We start from the raw sequence: 19,545 nt of genomic DNA on the forward strand, positions 1-19,545 counted from the left end.
TATGGAATACTGCTCTCCCCTCTGGTCTGGTGCTCCTGCCTCACACCTAGCCCGTCTGCACGCTGTTGAAACCAAAGCGTTCAGAATCATTGGAATCTCCCGCGATGAAGCTAACTCCAAGGGCCTTTCACTCACTCACCGCAGGCAGGTTGGTGGTCTTTCCGTCTTCTACCGACTCCTCTCTGGCCTTGCCCCCCCAGCCCTCTCTGGGCTCTGTCCCCCAAATATTCCTACAGGTCGCACAAGATCTGCCTGCAACCCTCTTATGGTTAAACTGCCAAAATCAAGACTTTCTGCTCACCTTCACTCCTTCATTCCTCTTTTCTCCTGCCTCTGGAACAAACTCCCTCACTCTCTTCAATCCCACTGCACCCTCCAGGTCTTTAAAACAGCTGTTCACCACCATCTCTTATCCTCCCCCATCCAAAACCTTGATCTTTTCTACCCCCGCTAATTTCGGTCCCCTTGTGTTTTATACCTCTCCCCCCTGCCCTCCCCCTCCCACGCCTCCTGCCCCCAAGCCCTCTCCCTCCCACACTTCTCTCTGCTCTCAAATGTTGTGGTTGTGTGCTTCCCCTTCTCTCCCCAGCTTGTCTTCTGCTCCCTCTTTTTGTGTGTTTTGTTTGTCTGGTTGATTTGTTTGCGAAATAAATGTTAGCTCTTTCACGAGCCTCGATTCAGTATACAAAAAAACAAACAAAAAAAACCAAACAAACATTATACACACACACACACACACACACACACACACACACACACACACACACACACACACACACACACACACACACACACACACACACACACACACACACACACACACACACACAAACTGTGTTTTATATATACGTATACGTAGATTACCGGCATCCGTGGCATTAAAGCCTTTCATTATTTTATGTCCATTTTAAACCCGTTCCCATTTGAGTTACTTTTAGCAGGTTGAAGACTGCCCGGCGAGATCATAACAGGTAAAAGCTTCCAGCTTCTTCTTCTTCTTCTTCTTTCTTCCTCCTGCGCATATATAGTGAAATCTGTATTTGAACTGAACGCCTTTGGAGTTAAAGCTCGATTTGCTATCTGTGATTTTCCCAGTATTAACCAAGGGGGAGTCACGCGACAATACACGACATGGCAAAAAGTATGCGGCCACCCCTTCTAATTAATGGAGCAACAACAGCTCAGCCATGACGTGGTAGGCCACATAAGCTCACAGAACGGGACCGCCGAGTGCTGAAGCGTGTAAAAATAGTCTGTCCTCGGTTGCAACACTCACTACCGAGTTCCAAACTGCCTCTAGAAGCAACGTCAGCCAACAACTGTTCATCGGGAACTTCATGAAATGTGTTTCCATGGCCGAGCAGCCTCACACAAGCCTAAGATCACCATGCGCAATGCCAAGCGTCGGCTGGAGTAGTGTAAAGCTCACTGCCATTGGACTCTGTAGCAGTGAAAATGCGTTCTCTGGAGTGATGAATCACGCTTCACCATCTGGCAGTCCGACGAACAAATCTGGGTTTGGTGGATGCCAGGAGAACGCTACCTGTCCAAATGCATAGTGCCAACTGTAAAGTTTAGTGGAGAAGGAATCATGGTCGAGGGCTGTTTTTGATGGTTCGGGGTCACCAGTGGCCTAGGCTAGGCCACTTCATTCCAGTGAAGGGAAATCTTAACACTACAGCATACACTGACATTCTAGACGATTGTGTGCTTCCAACTTTGTGGCAACAGTTTGGGGAAGGCCCTTTCCTGTTTCAGCATGACAATGCCCCTGTACACAAAGCGAGGTCCATACAGAAATGGTTTGTCGAGATCGGTGTGGAAGAACTTGACTGGCCTGCACAGAGCCCTGACCTCAACCCCATTGGACACCTTTGGGATGAATTGGAACGCTGACTGCGAGCCAGGCCCAATCACTCAACATCAGTGCCTGACATCACTAATGCTCTTGTGGCTGAATGGAGGCAAATCCTCACATCAATGTTCCAACATCTAGTGGAAAGCCTTCCCAGAAGAGTGGAGGCTATTATAGCAGCAAAGGGGGAACCAACTCCATATTCATGTCCATGATTTTGGAATGAGATGTGTGATGTTCGGGTGTCCACATACGTTTGGTCATGTAAAGTACAGTAGGATATCTCAAAACGTTATGGATGGATTTGGACGAAACTTGGTGGTGAGGATGTGTGTGTGACAAGGAAGAATCGATTCAATTTTGTTAAAGATCCGGATCCAGATCCGGCTAGTAGAATTTTAAAGTGATTCTTCACTATTCGGAGATAGGGCCAAAAACGATATATAGCAGGATATCTCAATAAGTTGTGGACGGATGATTTCGATAAAATGTGATTCTGTATTGTGATTTTCTGGTCAACTCTGGTATACAAAACGGAAACTGTTTACCTGGCTAAGGTATGCTCTCCACTGAGTGCCGTTCTCGTTTGAATTATATAATGCACAGAGAACCAGAAAAGGAGAGTTAACAGCAGGCGGCTCCAATCCTGAGAAAGGGAGTCAGGGCAGGGCAGGGGAGGGTGGGGAGGAATGGAAGGAGGAAGGGGCTGCGAGGGAGGGGGAGGGGGAAGGAAAGAGGGGAGAATGCGGATAGGGGAGGAGGAAGGTGTGGGGAGGGGAGGGGGAGGAAGGGGCTGAGGGGAGAGTGCAGGGAGGGGGGAGGAGAGAATGCGTATAGGGGAGGAGGAAATTGTGGGGATGAAGGGGTGAGGAGGGGAGAGGACGGGTAGAGGAGGAAAGGAGAGAGCTGGTCGGGGAGGGGAGGAGAGTGGGGGTAGGGGAGAGTGCCTGTAGGGGTGAAGTGGAGAGTGCGGGGAGGAAGGGGGAATGGGAGGGAACAAGGAGGAGAAAGGGATGGGGGAGAGGAGGATGATGGACAGATAGTGGAGGAGATGGGAGTGCAGGGAGGGGAGAGACTCCAAGTTGTATATTCTACCCCCCCTCCCGTTATATGCCATACCTAAACACTATACAACACCCCCCCCTCCCCACACCCCCACCTCAACTGTCTTTTTCTTTCTCACTGGCACGAACCTAACCCTCTTCTCCCTGCATCGATCTTTCATCTTCCATAAACGACCCTCTGCCTCCTCTCCTGCTCTGCTTTCTCACAACCCCATATATTGGAAGGCTTATTATTCCACGTCTGCTCAACCTGTGCATAATCCCCCTGAACCGATCACATGGAGTTGCCCAGCTACAGCAGCAGTTCATGGATAACTATCCAAAGGGAATCAACTTCCCAGAAGATGCACTTGGAATCGTCGATCAATTTTGAACGGATTTTGCCATGTTTTAAATGTGTATCTCATTTCACGTGATATCTGCACCACCAACGGGGCCCAAGACCCCCCCCCCCCCCCCCAGAGGCACAGCTCCTCCACCCAGGCATTGCAGCCACGTGGAGACTTCCGGGCTGAGCAGCCCAGAGTGCTTGGAGGCTAATTGCTTGCAGCTGTCTCTGAACTGCTCACTCTCTCTCTCATTGCTTCTCGTTCATGGGCTGGACACCAATGGTGTCTGTCTTCATGCAAACCATGTGAAGAAGAGAAATGGAACAAGAATATCCCTCCAATCCAGGTCACCTGCAATCACGGGGAATAAACCAAACAAGCTTGAGGATTGACATCAGGTATCAACACACTGAATCATCACTTTATCAGATATCAACACACTGAATCATCACTTTATCAGATATCAACACACTGGATCATCACTTTATCAGGTATCAACACACTGAATCATCACTTTATCAGGTATCAACACACTGGATCATCACTTTATCAGGTATCAACACACTGGATCATCACTTTATCAGGTATCAACACACTGGATCATCACTTTATCAGGTATCAACACACTGAATCATCACTTTATCAGGTATCAACACACTGGATCATCACTTTATCAGGTATCAACACACTGGATCATCACTTTATCAGGTATCAACACACTGGATCATCACTTTATCAGGTATCAACACACTGGATCATCACTTTATCAGGTATCAACACACTGAATCATCACTTTATCAGGTATCAACACACTGAATCATCACTTTATCAGGTATCAACACACTGAATCATCACTTTATCAGGTATCAACACAGTGAATCATCACTTTATCAGATATCAACAAACTGAGTCATCACTTTATCAGGTATCAACACACTGAATCATCACTTTATCAGGTATCAACACACTGAGTCATCACTTTATCAGATATCAACACACTGAGTCATCACTTTATCAGGTATCAACACACTGAATCATCACTTTATCAGGTATCAACACACTGAATCATCACTTTATCAGGTATCAACACACTGAATCATCACTTTATCAGATATCAACACACTGAATCATCACTTTATCAGGTATCAACACACTGAATCATCACTTTATCAGGTATCAACACACTGAATCATCACTTTATCAGGTATCAACACACTGGATCATCACTTTATCAGGTATCAACACACTGAATCATCACTTTATCAGGTATCAACACACTGAGTCATCACTTTATCAGGTATCAACACACTGAATCATCACTTTATCAGATATCAACACACTGAATCATCACTTTATCAGGTATCAACACACTGAGTCATCACTTTATCAGGTATCAACACACTGAATCATCACTTTATCAGGTATCAACACACTGAATCATCACTTTATCAGGTATCAACACACTGAATCATCACTTTATCAGGTATCAACACACTGAATCATCACTTTATCAGGTATCAACACACTGAATCATCACTTTATCAGGTATCAACACACTGAATCATCACTTTATCAGATATCAACACACTGAGTCATCACTTTAAAAGATATCAACACACTGAATCATCACTTTATCAGGTATCAACACACTGAATCATCACTTTATCAGGTATCAACACACTGGATCATCACTTTATCAGATATCAACACACTGAATCAACACTTTATCAGATATCAACAAACTGAGTCATCACTTTATCAGGTATCAACACACTGAATCATCACTTTATCAGATATCAACACACTGAATCATCATTTTATCAGATATCAACACACTGAATCATCACTTTATCAGATATCAACACACAGAGTCATCACTTTATCAGATATCAACACACTGAGTCATCACTTTATCAGAAATCAACACACTGGATCATCACTTTATCAGATATCAACACACTGAATCATCACTCTATCAGGTATCAACACACTGAGTCATCACTTTATCAGATATCAACACACTGGATCATCACTTTATCAGATATCAACACACTGAGTCATCACTTTATCAGATATCAACACACTGGATCATCACTTTATCAGATATCAACACACTGAATCATCACTCTATCAGGTATCAACACACTGAGTCATCACTTTATCAGACATCAACACACTGAATCATCGCTTTATCAGATAACACACTGAATCATCGCTTTATCCGATATCAACACACTGAATCATCACTTTATCAGATATCAACACACTGGATCATCACTTTATCAGATATCAACACACTGAATCATCACTTTATCACATATCAACACACTGAATCATCGCTTTATCAGATACCAACACACTGAATCATCACTTTATCAGATATCAACACACTGAATCATCGCTTTATCAGATATCAACACACTGGATCATCGCTTTATCAGATATCAACACACTGAATCATCACTTTATCAGATATCAACAGACTGGATCATCACTTTATCAGGTATCAACACACTGAATCATCACTTTATCAGGTATCAACACACTGAATCATCACTTTATCAGGTATCAACATACTGAATCATCACTTTATCAGTTATCAACACACTGAATCATCACTTTATCAGGTATCAACACACTGGATCATCACTTTATCAGGTATCAACACACTGAATCATCACTTTATCAGGTATCAACACAATGAATCATCACTTTATTAGATATCAACACACTGGATCATCACTTTATTAGATATCAACATACTGAATCATCACTTTATCAGATATCAACACACTGAATCATCACTTTATCAGGTATCAACACACTGGATCATCACTTTATCAGGTATCAACACACTGAATCATCACTTTATCAGGTATCAACACACTGAATCATCACTTTATCAGGTATCAACACACTGGATCATCACTTTATCAGATATCAACACACTGAATCATCACTTTATCAGATATAAACAAAATGAGTCATCACTTTATCAGGTATCAACACACTGAATCATCACTTTATCAGATATCAACACACTGAATCATCACTTTATCAGATATCAACACACTGAATCATCACTTTATCAGATATCAACACACAGAGTCATCACTTTATCAGATATCAACACACTGAATCATCACTTTATCAGATATCAACACACTGAGTCATCACTTTATCAGATATCAACACACTGAGTCATCACTTTATCAGGTATCAACACACTGAGTCATCACTTTATCAGATATCAACACACTGAATCATCACTTTATCAGATATCAACACACTGAATCATCACTTTATCAGATATCAACACACTGAATCATCACTTTATCAGGTATCATCACACTGAATCATCACTTTATCAGATATCAACACACTAGATCATCACTTTATCAGGTATCAATACACTGAATCATCACTTTATCAGATATCAACACACTGAATCATCACTTTATCGGGTATCAACACACTGAATAATCACTATCAGGTATCAACACACTGAATCATCACTTTATCAGATATCAACACACTGAATCATCACTATCAGGTATCAACACACTAGATCATCACTTTATCAGATATCAACACACTGAATAATCACTTTATCAGGTATCAACACACTGAATCATCACTTTATCAGATATCAACACACTGAATCATCACTTTATCAGGTATCAATACACTGAATCATCACTTTATCAGATATCAACACACTGAATCATCACTTTATCAGATCTCAACACACTAGATCATCACTTTATCAGGTATCAATACACTGAATCATCACTTTATCAGATATCAACACACTGAATCATCACTTTATCAGGTATCAACACACTGAATAATCACTATCAGGTATCAACACACTGAATCATCACTTTATCAGATATCAACACACTGAATCATCACTTTATCAGGTATCAACACACTAGATCATCACTTTATCAGATATCAACACACTGAATAATCACTTTATCAGGTATCAACACACTGAATCATCACTTTATCAGATATCAACACACTGAATCATCACTTTATCAGGTATCAACACACTGAATCATCACTTTATCAGATATCAACACAGTGAATCATCACTTTATCAGGTATCAACACACTGAATCATCACTTTATCAGATATCAACACACTGAGTCATCACTTTATCAGATATCAACACACTGAATCATCACTTTATCAGATATCAACACACTGAATCATCACTTTATCAGATATCAACACACTGAATCATCACTTTATCAGATATCAACACACTGAGTCATCACTTTATCAGATATCAACACAGTGAATCATCACTTTATCAGGTATCAACACACTGAATCATCACTTTATCAGATATCAACACACTGGATCATCGCTTTATCAGATATCAACACACTGAATCATTGCTTTATCAGATATCAACACACTGAATCACTTTATCAGATATCAACACACTGAATCATCACTTTATCAGATATCAACACACTGAATCACTTTATCAGATATCAACACACTGAATCATTGCTTTATCAGATATCAACACACTGAATCACTTTATCAGATATCAACACACTGAGTCATCGCTTTATCAGATATCAACACAGTGAATCATCACTTTATCAGATATCAACACACTGAATCATCACTTTATTAGATATCAACACACTGAATCATCGCTTTATCAGATATCAACACACTGAATCATCACTTTATCAGATAACACACTGAATCATCACTTTATCAGATATCAACACATTGAATCATTGCTTTATCAGATATCAACATACTGAATCATCACTTTATCAGATATCAACACACTGAATCATCACTTTATCAGATATCAACACACTGAATCATCGCTTTATCAGATATCAACACACTGAATCATCACTACCAGATATCAACAAACTGGATCATCACTTTATCAGATATCAACACAGTGAGTCATCACTTTATCAGATATCAACACACTGAATCATCACTTTATTAGATATCAACACAGTGAGTCATCACTTTATCAGATATCAACACACTGAATCATCACTTTATCAGATCACTCACTTTATCAACACACTGAATCATCACTGATCATCACTTTATCAGATATCAACACACTGAATCATCGCTTTATCAGATATCAACACACTGAATCATCACTTTATCAGGTATCAACACACTGAATCATCACTTTATCAGGTATCAACATACTGAATCATCACTTTATCAGTTATCAACACACTGAATCATCACTTTATCAGGTATCAACACACTGCATCATCACTTTATCAGGTATCAACACACTGAATCATCACTTTATCAGGTATCAACACAATGAATCATCACTTTATTAGATATCAACACACTGGATCATCACTTTATTAGATATCAACATACTGAATCATCACTTTATCAGATATCAACACACTGAATCATCACTTTATCAGGTATCAACACACTGAATCATCACTTTATCAGGTATCAACACACTGAATCATCACTTTATCAGGTATCAACACACTGGATCATCACTTTATCAGATATCAACACACTGAGTCATCACTTTATCAGGTATCAACACACTGAATCATCACTTTATCAGGTATCAACACACTGAATCATCACTTTATCAGGTATCAACACACTGGATCATCACTTTATCAGATATCAACACACTGAATCATCACTTTATCAGATATCAACAAAATGAGTCATCACTTTATCAGGTATCAACACACTGAATCATCACTTTATCAGATATCAACACACTGAATCATCACTTTATCAGATATCAACACACTGAATCATCACTTTATCAGATATCAACACACAGAGTCATCACTTTATCAGATATCAACACACTGAATCATCACTTTATCAGATATCAACACACTGAATCATCACTCTATCAGGTATCAACACACTGAGTCATCACTTTATCAGATATCAACACACTGGATCATCACTTTATCAGATATCAACACACTGAATCATCACTTTATCAGATATCAACACACTGGATCATTGCTTTATCAGATATCAACACACTGAATCATCACTTTATCAGATATCAACACACTGAGTCATCACTTTATCAGATATCAACACACTGAATCATCACTTTATCAGGTATCAACACACTGAGTCATCACTTTATCAGATATCAACACACTGAGTCATCACTTTATCAGATATCAACACACTGAGTCATCACTTTATCAGGTATCAACACACTGAGTCATCACTTTATCAGATATCAACACACTGAGTCATCACTTTATCAGATATCAACACACTGAATCATCACTTTATCAGATATCAACACACTGAGTCATCACTTTATCAGATATCAACACACTGAGTCATCACTTTATCAGGTATCAACACACTGAGTCATCACTTTATCAGATATCAACACACTGAATCATCACTTTATCAGATATCAACACACTGAATCATCACTTTATCAGATATCAACACACTGAATCATCACTTTATCAGATATCAACACACTGAATCATCACTTTATCAGGTATCAACACACTGAATAATCACTATCAGGTATCAACACACTGAATCATCACTTTATCAGATATCAACACACTGAATCATCACTATCAGGTATCAACACACTAGATCATCACTTTATCAGATATCAACACACTGAATAATCACTTTATCAGGTATCAACACACTAGATCATCACTTTATCAGATATCAACACACTAGATCATCACTTTATCAGGTATCAATACACTGAATCATCACTTTATCAGATATCAACACACTGAATCATCACTTTATCAGGTATCAACACACTGAATAATCACTATCAGGTATCAACACACTGAATCATCACTTTATCAGATATCAACACACTGAATCATCACTATCAGGTATCAACACACTAGATCATCACTTTATCAGATATCAACACACTGAATAATCACTTTATCAGGTATCAACACACTGAATCATCACTTTATCAGATATCAACACAGTGAATCATCACTTTATTAGATATCAACACACTGAATCATCGCTTTATCAGATATCAACACACTGAATCATCACTTTATCAGATAACACACTGAATCATCACTTTATCAGATATCAACACACTGAATCATCACTTTATCAGATATCAACACACTGAATCATCGCTTTATCAGATATCAACACACTGAATCATCACTATCAGATATCAACAAACTGGATCATCACTTTATCAGATATCAACACAGTGAGTCATCACTTTATCAGATATCAACACACTGAATCATCACTTTATTAGATATCAACACAGTGAGTCATCACTTTATCAGATATCAACACACTGAATCATCACTTTATCAGATCACTCACTTTATCAACACACTGAATCATCACTGATCATCACTTTATCAGATATCAACACACTGAATCATCGCTTTATCAGATATCAACACACTGAATCATCACTTTATCAGATATCAACACACTGAATCATCGCTTTATCAGATATCAACACACCGAATCATCACTTTATCAGATATCAACAAACTGGATCATCACTTTATCAGATATCAACACACTGAATCATCACTTTATGAGATATCAACACACTGAATCATCACTTTATCAGATATCAACACACTGAATCATCACTTTATCAGGTATCAACACACCGAATCATCACTTTATCAGATATCAACACACTGAATCATCACTTTATCAGATATCAACACACTGAATCATCACTTTATCAGATATCAACACACTGAATCATCACTTTATCAGATATCAACACACTGAATCATCGCTTTATCAGATATCAACACACTGGATCATCACTTTATCAGATATCAACACACTGAATCATCACTTTATCAGGTATCAACACACTGAGTCATCACTTTATCAGATATCAACACACCGAGTCATCACTATATTAGATATCAACACACTGAATCATCACTTTATCAGATATCAACACACTGAATCATCGCTTTATCAGATATCAACACACTGGATCATCACTTTATCAGATAACACACTGAATCATCACTTTATCAGATATCAACACACTGAATCATCACTTTATCAGATATCAACACACTGAATCATCGCTTTATCAGATATCAACACACTGGATCATCACTTTATCAGATAACACACTGAATCATCACTTTATCAGATATAAACACACTGTATCATCGCTTTATCAGATAACAACACACTGAATCATCACTTTATCAGATATCAACAAACTGGATCATCACTTTATCAGATATCAACACACTGAATCATCGCTTTATCAGATATCAACACACTGAATCATCACTTTATCAGATATCAACACACTGAATCATCACTTTATCAGATATCAACACACTGAATCATCACTTTATCAGATATCAACACACTGAATCATTGCTTTATTAGATATCAACACACTGAATCATCACTTTATCAGATATCAACACACTGAATCATTGCTTTATCACATATCAACACACTGAATCATTGCTTTATCAGATATCAACACACTGAATCATCACTTTATCAGATATCAACACACTGAATCATCGCTTTATCAGATATCAACACACTGAATCATCACTTTATCAGATATCAACACACTGGATCATCACTTTCTCAGATATCAACATACTGAATCATCACTTTATCAGATATCAACATACTGAATCATCACTTTATCAGATATCAACACACTGAATCATCGCTTTATCAGATATCAACACACTGAATCATCACTTTATCAGATATCAACACACTGGATCATCACTATCAGATATCAACACACTGAATCATCGCTTTATCAGATATCAACACACTGAATCATCACTTTATCAGATATCAATATACTGAATCATCACTTTATCAGATATCAACACACCGAATCATTGCTTTATTAGATATCAACACACTGAATCATCGCTTTATCAGATATCAACACACTGAATCATCACTTTATCAGATATCAACACACTGGATCATCACTTTCTCAGACATCAACATACTGAATCATCACTTTATCAGATATCAACACACTGAATCATCACTTTATCAGATATCAACACACCGAATCATTGCTTTATTAGATATCAACATACTGAATCATCACTTTATCAGATATCCACACACTGAATCATCACTTTATCAGATATCCACACACTGAATCATCACTTTATCAGATATCAACACACTGAATCATCACTTTATCAGGTATCAACACACTGAATCATCACTTTATCAGATATCAACACACTGAATCATCACTTTATCAGGTATCAACACACTGAATCATCACTTTATCAGGTATCAACACACTGAATCATCACTTTATCAGGTATCAACACACTGGATCATCACTTTATCAGATATCAACACACTGGATCATCACTTTATCAGATATCAACACACTGAATCATCACTTTATCAGGTATCAACACACTGAATCATTGCTTTATCAGATATCAACACACTGAATCATCACTTTATCAGATATCAACACACTGGATCATCACTTTATCAGATATCAACACACCGAATCATCGCTTTATCAGATATCAACACACTGGATCATCACTTTATCAGATATCAACACACTGAATCATCACTTTATCAGATATCAACACACTGAATCATTGCTTTATCAGATATCAACACACCGAATCATCGTTTTATCAGATATCAACACACTGAATCATCACTTTATCAGATATCAACACACTGGATCATCACTTGTCTGTGGTCGTTGTCAGCATTCATAAGCAGGATGTGTGTGGCTTCAGGTCAGTACCCTTCGGGACGTGACATAGTGCTGCTGCAGTGCCCCCTGGAGGTAAGAACAGGTATTTCTTCATGATGCCGGAAATTACTTGGCCTACTCTTCGCGAAGGACATCGTGTGATGTTTGACATGCACTCACTGAAGCTATCAGAAGAGACGCCTCGTCTGACGTGCATCCGAGGGCGGCCCACACGAAGCCCTCACTGCGAAACACAAGGATGAGAGTTTATCCCTGGATTGGGATTCAAACCCAGGCTAGACAGCTGAAAAGCGAGGCCACATATCTGCTCTGTCCTGCCAGCCCACAATACATTGCTGAAGTTTGCATTTCCGACAAATGTCGAGGCAAATTCTGAAGTTTTGCTCATTGTTTTTAATCACAAAAATGATGATGTCTGTGATGGCTTTGACACCTAAAAAACACGACTGCCAGAGGGAATCCGAAGCCATTTGTTAGAATTCCTGGTGCAAAGCATCCTCCAACTGTACCAGCATCTGCACATAAAGTTATATTTTCTTAACAATTCTTAACAACGACAAACTGTTGGATTTCAATCAGAACTCCTTTGATGGCGGGGGCCATGTTCTTATGGATTTGATTTGATAGCAGGGGCCATGTTCTTATGGATTGGATTTGATAGCAGGGGCCATGTTGTTGTGGATTTGATTTGATGGCGGCGGCTATGTTGTTATGGATTGGATTTGATAGCGGGGGCCATGTTGTTATGGATTGGATTTGATAGGGGGGCCATGTTGTTATGGATTGGATTTGATAGCAAGGGCCATGTTGTTATGGATTGGATTTGATAGCCAGGGCCATGTTGTTGTGGATTGGATTTGATAGCCAGGGCTATGTTCTTGTGGATTGGATTTGATAGCCAGGGCCATGTTGTTATGGATTGGATTTGATAGCCAGGGATATGTTCTTGTGGATTGGATTTGATAGCCAGGGCCATGTTGTTATGGATTGGATTTGATAGCGGGGGCCATGTTGTTATGGATGGATTTGATAGTGGGGGCCATGTTGTTATAGATTGGATTTGATGGCCGGGGCCATGTTGTTGTGGATTGGATTTGACAGCCAGGGCTATGTTATTGTGGATTGGATTTGATAGCGGAGGCCATGTTGTTATGGATTGGATTTTAAGCGGGGGATTGGATTTGACGCACCACAACATGTGGCCTCGCTGTAGTTCAGTTATTTCTTAGTGAATGTAAGCGTAGTCTCCTTTCCTGTGTTAGTTTTGTGTTGAGCAGGCCAGTGAGTAGGCCTCAATTGGGCTGGGATGGCATGTGCTCGGCCTGGAACAATTCTGGCATGGCCGAAGGGAGGAGCTGCAGGGGGAGTTGCCGGTGAGCAGCGAGCCGCCAATCAGAGCTCGAGGGGAGTGGCTCACCACGGCAACGGGAGGAGGGGCATGGAACATTCGGGTAAGGCCAGGGCGGAGCCATAAAACCCTGCCCCGGGCCCCCCGCCTCAGTCAGAACGCCAGAGTTTGCCCCAGAGAGACAAGTCAGAGACGGTGAGAGAGAGAGACGCGTCAGCCCCTGAACGAGTCGGAGCGCTTGAATTGAGTTGCTTGTTATAGCCTCGCTGTACACGAACATTCCCCGTGCCCTGTGCTCTGCGGCTGTATTAATCGCGCGTGTGAAGATGAACCATTCCGGAGCCATACGTGCCGTGAACACCAGAGGGCCACGCTGGGCGAGCCGTCCCGGAGCGACCGACGGCAAGGCGCGTTTGGCACGCGAACCTTCTTCCTCCTTTTCCCCGCGTGAGTGAGTGGGCCCTTTGTCTGGAGATAGGTTAAGACTGCTTAAGTGCTTGCTCTGTGTCTCTTCGCCTTGTACATAGTAAATAAACCATGCTCTTCCTCTTATTTGATCGTTCCCGTCATTTCACAATTGGCTTAGCATCGCACGAACAGAACCGCTCGAATCGGGTTCAATAAAAGGTAACGGCATGAGTCACGTGATACGCACACCGCTCGGGTGTACGTGATTAGCGTGGCTTGTGCGAGGTCCGGTCCCCGTTTCCGTGGCAGCGTGGGTATCAAAGGTACGTGCGGCGTCGACCCAATACCCTTTTCCACGCTCGCTGCGGGAGTGGCGACTCGGCCTCGTGGACATGAAGACCCGAGGGGGAAATGGTGCTTAACCCCCCTCTGTATGTCGATGGGCTTCGGGAGATCCGCAACAATATATTTGTGCGTAAAGTAAAAATGGTTTTTCAAATATCCGGGTAGAATCACTTCCCTTTTATCTATATATTTGTGCTTAAAGTAAAAATGGTTTTTCGAATATCCGGGTAGATTCACTTCCCTTTTATCAATATATTTGTGCTTAAAGTAAAAATGGTTTTTCGAATATCCGGGTAGAATCACTTCCCTTTTATCTATATATTTGTGCTTAAAGTAAAAATGGTTTTTCGAATATCCGGGTAGATTCACTTCCGTTAAAGTAAAAATGGTTTTTCGAATATCCGGGTAGAATCACTTCCCTTTTATCTATATATTTGTGCTTAAAGTAAAAATGGTTTTTCCAATATCCGGGTAGAATCACTTCCCTTTTATCTATATATTTGTGCTTAAAGTAAAAATGGTTTTTCGAATATCCGGGTGGAATCACTTCCTTTATCAATATATTTGTGCTTAAAGTAAAAATGGTTTTTCCAATATCCGGGCAGAATCACTTCCCTTTTATCTATATATTTGTGCTTAAAGTAAAAATGTTTTTTTTCAAAATGTATTTTTAATTTTTTCTAATTACAATTTTTTTTCTTCAAAAAATTTGTCAAATTTTTTTCCCCAAAATAGTTTTCAATTTTTTTTCAAATTTTTTCAATTTGTTTTTTTTTAATTTATTTTTCAAAATTATTTTCTATTTTTTTTTGAAAATTTTGAAGAGACGAAGATTTTAGACCTTATATTTCAATTTTTCATTATCTTTGTCTTTTGTAATTCCTGTGAATAAAATGATCCCAAGATTTCTTCTCCATTTAAATCATATAATTTGCAAGTCCAAGGGACTGTATCCATTACATCAACTATTTATAAATAATTCATTTTTTTTTTTTTTTTTTTTTTTTTTTTTTGTTTTGTATACAAGATCGAGGCTCGTGAAAGAGCGAACATTAATCACACAGAAAGACAAACAGACACATAAAACAAATAACATCGGGAGCGGTAGACAAGATGGGGAGAGAGGGGGAAGGACACAAACACAACATTTGAGAGCAGGGCTGTGGGAGGGAGAGGGCTTTGGGGGGGAGGCATGTGAAGGGGGGGAGGCATGTGAAGGGGGGGAGGCATGTGAAGGGGGGGGGGGGTGGGATTAGTCCATCTCTTTGTTTGTACCTTTCTCAAAATGACTTTTCCATTTGTATATTCTTACAATATCACCAACTTTGAACTTGGGTTTTCTCAAATTAATCTCCTTTTTATATTCTGATTTTGTAAATGTTTCTGATGGTTTTGATTGTGTTGATGAATGAACTGTATTATTGTAATTATCTACAATATCCTGAATTAAATATACCCATTGTTGAGAACCGAGTTGTGTGAATTTTTTATATAGTTTCTCTTTCAAAGTACGATTAAAACGCTCAATAACAACTGCTTTTCCTTCATTAAAGGTGCTGTATAATTTAATACCCTCCCCCTTAAGAAATTTCATAAATATTTTGTTATAGAACTCTGTTCCCTCATCAGTCCATAACTTCTTTGGTTTTCTTTTACTTTTACAAAATATTCCACTGAAAGCTAACATAAGAGCTTTCAATGTTGTAATGGATTGGATTTGATAGCGGGGGCCATGTTGTTATGGATTTGATTTGATAGGGGGGCCATGTTGTTGTGGAATGGATTTGATAGCCGGGGCCATGTTGTTGTGGAATGGATTTGATAGCCGGGGCCATGTTGTGTGGAAAGGATTTGATAACCGGGGCCACATTGTTGTGGAATGGATTTGATAGCCGGGGCCATGTTATTGTGGAATGGATTTGATAGCCGGGGCCATGTTGTTGTGGATTGGATTTGATAGCAGGGGCCATGTTGTTGTGGAACGGATTTGATAGCCGGGGCCATGTTGTTGTGGAATGGATTTGATAGCCGGGGCCATGTTGTTGTGGATTGGAATTGATAGCCATGGCCATGTTGTTGTGGATTTGATTTGACAGCCAGGGCCATGTTGTTGTGGAATGGATTTGATAGCAGGGGCCATGTTGTGATGGAATGGATTTGATCGTTGGGGCCATGTTGTTATGGAATGGATTTGATAGCTGGGGCCATGTTGTTGTGGAATGGATTTGATAGCCGGGGCCATGTTGTTGTGGATTGCATTTGATAGCCGGGGCCAAGTTGTTGTGGCATCGTTCCACAGGAAGTAGGTAACTGTGAAAGAACAGTGGGTTTGGCATTGTCACTCATGAATATAGGTCATGTGAGAAGTGGGTGGTTATCAAAATGTGGAACATCACCACCATGCAAAATGTCAACAACAAACGATCAAAAATGGATACAGAACCACCCACTGCAAAAAAGCAGCCTTTGAAAAGTGACTCAATTCATCACTACCTGGGGATAAATGATTTGGTGAGAGCTAATTGGTGTTAGCTGCAATTATGGGTGACAGATGCGATTTGTCCTCCCTCCAAATGTTTATGTCGAAAACCCACTTCTCCCTAAGCCCCTTTTAAATGTTTCATCCTCTGTAAATATGTCCTTTATAAACAAAGCGGCTTTGCGGGACGACCAAGGAACAAATGCAGGCGTTCTCCAATTGAAACCTCGAAGTTTCAGGACGTTTCGAGAAGCTCAGGGGTGAGACCTCAGCTTGAGTGACACCTGAACGGCCAACACGCGCGCAGCGCTGGGAGGCCAGAGGGGTGAGTGGTGTGTTGGCCGAAGTGTTAAAACAAGCTCCAGGCAGTACCACCAGTCAATAAAGTCTAGGCCTTGGCTGGGGAGCCACGTCTGCGTCGGAGCTCAAACATGGAGGTGGAACCAATAACTCCCACCATCACCCCATCTGTTCTCCTCTTGTCAAGAGATGGTACCCCTTCATCGCACCGAGATCCCCGTTTTGACCTGGAATCTGCCTGCCTCTCATGCTCTGGACCCACTCCATTGGATTTCCAGCACCCGCATGGGACATAATAGGTTATCCCATATCTTGTCAATGTCATTTTCACTCTCTCCAGACCTTGATAAAATCACAAACTGGTCAAACACGTGGAACATGTCTTTCTATCCTGACATCTCACACTCTCACCTTGTCTCTCCGAAAAGACCGTCTGGAAAACCCTCCCATTTACTTTCTCAAAAATTCCTCTCGAAGTTCTGTCACTCAAGCTTTTGGGTCTCACTATCTGCCATGATCTTTCCTGGGAAAAACATTTCCAAGCTGGCCTCCAAAGCCAGTCCCCGACTGGGCATCTTCCGCCTTGTGAAGTCCTTCCTTGGCACACCTGAGCTCCTCACCACGTACAAGGCTTTCATCCGCAGCTCAATGGAATACTGTTCTCCCCTCTGCGCTGGTGCTCCTGCCTCACACCTAACACGGCATCACACTGTTGAAACCAAAGCTTTCAAAATCATTGGAATCTCCCATGATGAAGCTGATTTTGAGGGCCTTTCACTCTCACCGCAGGCAGGTTGGTGGTCTTCCTGTCTTTTATTGACTCCTCTCTGGCCTTGCACCCCCAGCTCTCTATGGGCTCTGTCCCTCAAATATTTCTACAGGTCACACAAGATCTTCCAGCTTATGGCTAAACTGCCAAAACCATGACTGTCTGCTCACCTTCACTCTTTCATTCCTCTTTTCTCCTGCCTCTGTAACAAACTCCCACACTCTCTTCAATCCCACTCCTCTCTCCAGGTCTTCAAAACAGCTGTTCACCACCATCTCATCTCCCCCACCCAAAACCTGGATCTTTTCTGCCCCCATTAATGCACCCCAAACCCACCTCCTTCAAATTCCTGCTTTCTTTCCTGAAAGCTCCTGCAGTGTCCATCTTGCACTTTTTTGTGACGCCCCAGCCCTCTCTCGACCACAGACCCTATGTTTCCTGCTGTTGTTGTTCTTCCCTCTCTCTCCCGCTCCCTTTTATTAATGTTCTCCGTGTTAGCTCTTGTATGAGTCGAGACCAAGTATATTTATTAAATCTCTGTTTTTACCCTCGCCTGAGAGGGTATTGCATTTTTGTTCTTTTTTGTATACAAGATCGAGGTTCATGAAAGAGCTAACATTAATCACACAAAAAGTCAAACCGACACATAAAACACAAAATAAAGGGAGAGGTAGACACAATGGGGAGAGAGGGGGAAGGACACAAACTCAACATTTGAGAGCAGGGACATCGAGAGAACTGTGGGAGGGAGAGGGGTTTGGGGGAGGTGGGAGAGGTATAAAACATATGAACACTGCAAGGACTTCCAGGAAAGAAGTTGATCTTTTCTACCCCTGCTAATTCAACCCAGATGCACTTTTTAAAAATTTCAA

Source organism: Myxine glutinosa, chromosome 1 (genome assembly GCF_964187855.1).
Source record: "Myxine glutinosa chromosome 1, kmMyxGlut1.1, whole genome shotgun sequence".
Taxonomy (NCBI): Eukaryota; Metazoa; Chordata; class Myxini; order Myxiniformes; family Myxinidae; genus Myxine; species Myxine glutinosa.